General features: G+C 43.3%; 1 pseudogene across 1 annotated transcript; it reads right to left on the reverse strand.

Moving 5' to 3' along the window:
• Nucleotides 1–208: 208 nt before the first annotated feature.
• LOC309560598 (putative synaptogyrin-2 like protein) lies at nt 209–8,165 on the reverse strand (annotated as a pseudogene). The gene is made up of 2 exons: nt 7,782–8,165; nt 209–934 (listed from the first exon to the last, which is right to left on the reverse strand). The product of its transcript is annotated as a putative synaptogyrin-2 like protein (transcript).
• Between the last annotated feature and the right edge of the window lie 255 nt (nt 8,166–8,420).

Here is an 8,420-nt window from a genome sequence, read left to right on the forward strand (position 1 = left end):
GGTGAACATGGCCCTGATGTAAAAAGCCCAATGGGCAAGAATTAGGAGCGATTGGTTGCACAGGGATTACTGCACCCCGGAGTGCTCTGGACTACGTAGCAATGTGCTTCTAGATGGCACACACAAGTCGGCTCAAGCCTCAATAAGAGGTATTCATTTTTGGCAAATTTTTGTAAGAATAACATCTGTTGGCTCCTGCAAGAAATCTGTGTCTGAGGCCACCTGGTTGGGCGGCCATGTTGTCTTCCGATGTGGCGGCGTCTGGCTCAGTACGTTGGCAGTTTGTAGCCATCTTCCATCTCTGCGCTCTGTGTGAAGGGCGGCCTCTGGTAGTTGTCGCTGACTGCGTCAGGGTAGCTGGAGTATGGCGAGGCGGTGTCCAGGCTCGGGTCCACATAGCTCGTGTTAAAATCGTCCACTCCAATCTTGTATCTCTTGTAGGCCAAGAGAGCAAGAGGAACCCAGGACAGGATGGAGAAGAAGGTGAAGGCAATGGCTGCTCGAGCGTTGTCATGGCCAGTTAATATGTGTGCCGTATCCGTCAAAGACCACTGATTGGCCAGGAAGCAGAAGCCCACAAACCACAAGAAAGCTCCACAGGCTTGAAAAGCCCAAGTCAGACAGTACAATGTATTTCCGGGTCTGGATATTTCTGAGCGTCGGGAAGTAAGCGTCCAATCCCAGGAAGACAACCGCGCCGAAAAAGGCGATCACCCCGATCCTGACTCCGTAGTGGCAGGCGTCATTGTTGTGATTGAAGATACAGTATAGGTCTTCAGATCCCGTCACATTGACATAGCCATCCGTCAGGATACAGGCGAAGACGATCAGCGCAAAGAAAGCGCTGAGGATCCTCAGGATGGTCTCCGGCCTCCTCAGGAACTCCCCCAGGTTGAAGCTCCCCCCAGGCCTTGCTCGCTCCATACACTCCGGTCTACTAGAAATGGCGGCGATCAGTGACTTATAGCGAGACTGCGATATTGCCACGGACAGTCGGACACGAAGTGACACTTTTGACACTTTGCCGGAATCAGTGCGAAAAGTATAAACTATATCAGTCCAGATTACTAAGTATTATTGTCTGCTGCCCCGTTCCTTTGATGTCAGCATGAATCACTTCTGACAGGTTTTTCTGACACCAGAAAAAAGGTGACAGGGGAGGGAGCTTCAGCACACAGCCTGTGTTTGACAGCCTCAGCTGTGTTCCTGTAGCTGTGTGGAGGGGTGTCCCTTAGAGCTCTCCTCACTGAGCTCTGCAATGTGTTAGGACAGCCCCCTACTTTCTAACAGATCAGACAAGCTTTATAAATTCTGGATGTAGGGAAGAGAAGATTGCAGATAAACAGGTACAACTTGCTGTATGGTGGAGGCTTTGTGTAATCTCTGTGTATCATCTTAGGCCAGTCACTTCACTGGGTATATGTAAGAGTTTAAAACCATATTAACCACTTCCCGCCCGACGACATCATATAACGTAATGGGCTTTGAGTGGGGATATCATAATGACGCCTGCAGCTACAGACATCACTCAGATATCTTCTTTCTTTTACAGGTGGTAGAAGGGGACATCTCCCCCCTCCTGCCGCCCTCCAGTGCTTCTACCAGCCTGCTTGTGTGATCGGTGAGCCAGGGATTGAATCAGCTGGCGGTTTACGATAGAGCTCTCCATGACCTTCAGAGGCGTTATTACGTCACATCCGGCCTCGGCAGTGTAAACACTGCCATTGCCTCGGCTAGGAAGCCGAGATCTTTTTTTTTTTTTTTTTTTACATTTTAGGCTTTCCAGGCTAGAGGCAAGATCTGGGGACTTATAGACCCTAGATCTCGCTGTAAAGAGGACCTGTCATGCCTATTCCTATTACAAGGGATGTTTACGTTCCTTGTAATAGGAAAAAAGGTGATAAAAAAAAAAAACGTAAAGGTAAAGCATCAAAGTATAAAAATAAAAGTAAAATAAACCATTTAAAAAAAATAATTTAAAGCCCCCCGTCTCCGCGTGCTCGCACGCAGAAGCGAGCGCTAACGTGCGTCGTGCCCACATGTGTATTTTGAAGCGCGACATGTTAGATATCTATCTACTCGGCGTAACATCAGATTCCACATTATGCCAAAAAAAAAACTGGGCTAATTTTAGTGTTTTTTTTTTTTTTTTAATTATAAAACATTTCCCCCCCCCCCCCCCAAAAAAAAAAAGCGTTTGAAAAAATTGCTGCGCAAATACTGTGGGACATAAAAAGTTGGAACGACCATCATTTTATTCCCTAGGGTCTCTGCTAAAAAAAAAAAAAAACACATTTTTAATATTTGGGGGTTCTAAGTAATTTTCTAGCAAAAAAAAATTATGATTTTTGCATGTAGGAGAGAAGTGTCAGTATTGGCAATTAATAAAAGTGAATATACTCCAAAGGGTGTATATCCCTCGCGCCTGTGGATGTCCTAATTGGGGGGGGGGGGGATTAGTTAAATAAATAAATACACGTGGGGGAGAGGGGAGTGGTGATAGCAGCTGCTATAGGATATAAGGTATAAAAATATTTGGGATTTGATATAGCGTTTGCTGATACTACCCGGGAATGCTTGTCAATAGCCTAGGTTGAAAATTGGTAGACAAATAAGTGAAATGCTGAGTGATTCAAATTAATATAAGGAATTAACATAAACAGAATTGATAAGTATGTGCGTGGTAAAGGGATAATTGTGGATAAATAAATAAATTAATATCTGAATATATATATATATAAATAAGGAATAAATCACAATAAAAACCACAATAAAAACCATATGGGTGCCTTAAAGTGCAAAATAGTGCCAAAAAATAGTTAAAGTATAAAGTGCATAAGTGACTTCGGTGAATATGCAGATAAAACTTGAGTGCCAATGAGGGAAAGTGCAGGTGCTTTGTTCTGGGTCCTCCAATAGTCCGAATGCTGGTACTTGTGGTGTCAACCGTGTGGAATAATGGGGGGTATACACTCACCAGAAGCTGTGGGTCTTAGATACCGTACAGTATTAAGACCTAATGAGCCTTATGGCCACCTAGGCCAGGGAGGTAACTGCTGGGCTTTGTGGTCCCACACGATCCGGATTCCCTCTCCTGGATGGCCTGGATCCTCAGGGTCCAATCAGGGCAAAGAATAAAAAAAGCTCCAAATGGTGCAGTACCATTAAAATATTCTTTAATAGAGTATTGCGGGGTTCACAGTACATAAAATCATAAAAAATAGGGGGGTACGTCAGCCAAAATGGTGCCTGCGAGTGGAGAGCAGTAACTACCGGCTTGCGTTCCACCCAGGCTCCAGTGACGTGCAGTGTGTGTTCCACCTTACGCGCGTTTCGTCAGTGCGTATGACGTCTTCAGAGCTGGAGCCGCACACTAACTCGGGACCTTAAATATGGTAGTCGCCGCCCCTCGCTCCTCCCAACCAGGAAGTCTGCATGTATAGAGCGCCCTCTGTTGCCAGGCAGCATATAAAGAGAGGAAAACATTGCGAGAACTCCGTGGTGGGGATTACTTTTGGCATTTGGAAGCGGCTTGAATTAAATAAATACATTGGCATCTTAATGCATAACGGGCAAATATAAAATAGCAATTCATGATCCTAATATTGAATATATTTATATGCAGTACTAGTGTAAAAAATATATAAAAAAAATTGTATATATATATATATATATATATATATATATATATAACAATAATTAATATAAGTAATATTTAAATTAGAATTATGAGGTGAAATATAAATAAAATGATAAATACAATTAGTGAATGTGATGAATTAATATGGACTAGATGATAAATTAGTGGACTAAAATTGGTGAATATATATATGTGCTTAATGCAAATAAGTTTTATTAAATTTAATATAAATATGATATGAATATAAATTTTTAGTATATCGTGGAATATGAATATAAATTTAAATTACATAGGGATCTCGCTCAATAAAAGATCAATAAATGTAAAGTATATTTATAGAAAAAGTGTGTTTGTTTTATAGAGTTATAAACAAAAGGTACCACATCCCTAATCTGTATAAAATCTATACTGGGAAAGGTATCCCAAAGAGTGAAACCCACAGCTGGAACCTGAGGTGTACAGGTAGGTGCTGGGGTAAGAAAACATGAGAAAGAAAAAAACATATAAGAGAAGGGGAAGGGAGAAGAAAAAGGAGGGAACGGAAAAAGGGGAAGGGAAAAGGGGGAAAGAAAGGGGGGGGGGAAGGAAAGAAAAGGAGGGAAAGAAGGATAAAAATATGGGGAGGAAAGGGATAGGGGAAGGGAAACAAAAAAAGAGAAGGGGGGGGGGGAAAGGGGAAAAAGAAAAAGGGGTAGGGAACTGGGAAAAAAATGGGGAAGGAAAGAGAAAGGGAAAGACAGATGAAGATGCGAAAAAATGGGAGGGCTAGTGGGACTTTAAAGGTACCAGGTAGTTCAAAATAATAAGTACATAGTTTAAAAACTAGAAATATTTATTGACATAACATCTTTAAAATACAAGACAAACAATACAACATAGATGCAAGTATTTTGACATATACAAGAAGAACAATGTATTGAACATAAGGCAATGATGATAATGAAGATAAATAGGTCCAATGATGAGCATTAAACCAATCCCGACATGTTTCGCGGGCAGTGATGCACCGCTTCTTCAGGGGAATAAGAATGTGTCAATGTACAGTGCCTATATGATACAGTGACAAACAAACAATTGTTATTAGTTCAAATACATATATGTCTAACATCAAAAACATGAGGTGCATGCTAATATGGAACATCAAAGGGCATCCAGGGCCGTCACCATAGAGAGATCCACCACCAAACCAATTGGATAGAAAGCTCCCCAGAAAAAACGTCTCACCCGCGGATGTGGAGGGGCATAGGGGGTGGGATAGAGATGTAAGTGTGGTGAGCTAAGGAAGCTTCCACCGCCCGGTGAACAAGAAAGAAAAGCCTGTTTATAGGTCTAACATATATACCTTATTCAGTGTCTGAGATAGACACGTTTGTATAGTCAAAATGAAAAAGGTTAAGGGCAGGAGGTGTCAAACATGGCGGCCAAGTTGGAAAATACCCAGCGGGGTAATGATCTGTTGGGATGGAAATCAAACAAGTAGTGCATCTGTGATCCAAAATGCTGTGTATTATATCTCTGTTAAATGATTAAAAAATAATAAGCGAAGGGGGGGCTTTACCTGCAAAGATGGAGGATAAGTCCTTCTTGGTAAAGATAGGTAACTGGGGATCTGAATAGAGCCCAGGTATGAGCTATTGCACTTGTATTACTTAATCAGAGGGGTAAGGCCAGCCATCACAGACATCTAAATAGCCTATATTGGAGAGATCAACATATTACAAGGTGAAAAGAGAACCCATCTATCATCTGATAACAGGTACGCCAATATGGTTCTAAGTATCTTACCCGCGTGGGACCGCCATGTCCGCACACACCAATTCCTGAGTGACTGAATGAGACGCTTGATCCCCCTAATATGGCCCTCAACCCGACACCACGCCGCGCATGACGTCACGCGTAACGTGGGCGGGTCAGGTCCTCAACTGCGCGCGCATCCGAAGAGGCGCATGCGTAGTGTCGCTCAGACCGGGCCGCAAAGGACAGCCCGGAAAGCGGCCACAACAACGCCGGACGGACAAAACATCCGGCCAGCGGTGTGTGAGAGGACCACACATCCGCTGAGACGTCTGGAGAGCACGCCACCCAGTGGCAGGAGGAAAAACCACATACATGGATAGTGCCCCGGATGCACTTCGATCGCCAAAAAAGATCATAGCATGCATGTAAACAAATATGACAATGGACATGATAAGGAGATAAAATAATGGCAAAAGAACACCTATGGATTTTTGTGTAGAGTATAAAGTTATAATCCTCAAAGTTAATAGTTGTTATAAAGGAAACTTATAGGAAACAATAAGTTCCCCATAGTTTCTACAAAAGGATACCATGTTATGGAGAACTGAGATCCTCCAGTACACGGGAAATTTGACATGATAAGAAATAAAACATATCATAATATTAAGTATTAACTGCTACAGCAATTGGAGATGTAAACTCCCAGAGAGACATCAACTCGAAGAATGAGGATATAAAGTTTTCAATAATGAGAGTGATTGGCAGACTCACCATTCTCCAGAGTCACATCTGCGGTGCCACAGGGGGTGGATGGTCCAGAGATGAATCGTGGGCAAATAAGGGGCAGGGACGTCCAGCAACTAACATCGACCGGGCTCAAGAGCAATCCAAAAATGTATATAAAATGTATATGAAAAAAGGGGAGAAAAAAAGAAGGAATAGACCATTGGGGAAAAGGACCACTTTAACCCAAGAAAGGTTTGTAAGTCAGAACCTCATTGATCCCAGGGGGTATGGTAGCCTCCAGGGACTCTATCCAATACGATTCCCTTTGTAGAATCCGTTTGTCCCAGTTTCCCCCACGGGGATCCTGGGGGATCACTTCCAAAGCAAAAAACGAGACCATGGAGTTATCATACTTGTGGCAAAAAGCTATGTGACGTGTGACGCTCGTTTGTATTGTACCTCCCTCAGAGTGATAGATATGATCACCTATACGCTTGCTCAATTTCCGAATGGTCTTGCCGACATAGAATGCCCCACAGCAACAACTCATGAGGTAAATGACCCCCTGAGTGTTGCAGTCGGCACGATGTCTGGACTGAAACCACTTTCCACTGGGCAAGCGAATACCCGTACCGACCCTTATCCAGGGACATTTATCACAAGAACCACAGCGGTATGTACCCCTTGGGAGACCCACCTTGGTAGATTCTTTTGTATAGTGACTTTTAGTTAAACAGTCTCTAAGGGACATTGATCGTCTAAACACCAGACTGGGTCTGGCACTTAGATATTTGTGAAGAGTAAAGTCTTGAGTAAGAATCGGCCAGTGGCGCTTCAGGATCTTTCGCAAAACATTATCGTGAGCAGAGTATGTGGTAATAAATCTGACACTTTTATCATCTTTTTTGGAGGTGGTTTTGTAAAGCAAATCAGCTCTCGAATAGGTGATGGCTCTATTGTAAGCCTTCCTGAGCAGTGTCTTAGAATATCCTCTGGCAAGGAGTCGCTCACGGAGCAGGCCAGCCTGGACATAAAACTTAGCCTCCATGGAACAATTCCTACGGAGCCTTAAATATTGGGCATAAGGGATGCTTGCAATCAAGGGGGCGGGATGGGCACTTGCTGCGCTGAGAATGGTATTACCCGCACTAGGTTTGCGATAAAGGTCCGTGTCAATGAGGCCATCCGGGGAGAGGCTGATGTTCAGATCAAGGAATGAAATCATGTGCCTGTCAAACGTGTAAGTAAATTTAAGATTTAGATTGTTATGATCAATGGCTTTCAAAAATAATGAAAGTTCATCTACTGTACCTGTCCATATGATCAACAGATCATCAATGAACCTGTACCAAATTAAAATGTGAGACATCCACTGTTCCATTCTCTCGTCCGAAAAGACCAGCCTCTCCCAGGCACCCAAATATAAATTCGCATAAGAGGGAGCGCAGCAAGTGCCCATAGCTACCCCCTGGACCTGCAAGTATGTTTGTTCCAAAAAGGTAAAATAATTTCTCGTGAGGATGAATCTTAGTAACCGGAGGACAAAGTCCATCAAGGGCCAGGTCTTATAATCCTGTTCCTTGAGGAAAGATTCGGCCATCCGGATGCCCTGGTCGTGCGGGATACTGGAGTATAATGCCTCAATATCAATTGCTACAAGCAGGGCATCCGGAGGGACCTGAATCTCCTCAAGGTGTTTGAGAAGATTGGTGGTGTCCCTGATGTAGGACGGGAGTGCAAGGACATGAGGAAGTAAGAATGAGTCCACAAATTTGCTGGCGTGCTCCGTGAGCGACTCATTGCCAGAGACGATGGGTCTCCCAGGAGGGTGCACCAGGCTCTTGTGCACCTTGGGCAAAGTATAAAAGGTCGGAGTTTTGGGATATTTGGTAGATAGGAAGTTATACGTATCCCTGTCTATGAGGCCCTGAGAAAGGGCCTCAAAACACAGGGACCTATATTCACAAATGAAATCCTCAATGCAACCAGGCTCAATGGGCAGGTACCATTGCCGGTTACACAAGACTTCTAGACACATGGTTTCATACTGGGGAGGAGTCATTACAACTATGTTACCCCCCTTGTCTGATTGTTTTATAAGGATATCTTTATTGTTTTGAAGTGAGGATAGAGCCAGGGCCTGATCTCTAGTGAGGTTTCTAGGGATGGGGGGCAAAGAAGTCGTTTTTAAGTCTCTGGACACCCGTTGAACGAACGTCCAGATGTTGGCATTGTTCGATAGATCAGGAAATTTCTCTGATTTCGGTTTGAAAACCTTTTTTGAAATAATTTGAGAAATTATTTCAAAAAAGGTTTT

Source organism: Pelophylax lessonae (assembly GCF_965119305.1).
Source record: "Pelophylax lessonae genome assembly, chromosome: 7".
Classification (NCBI taxonomy): Eukaryota; Metazoa; Chordata; class Amphibia; order Anura; family Ranidae; genus Pelophylax; species Pelophylax lessonae.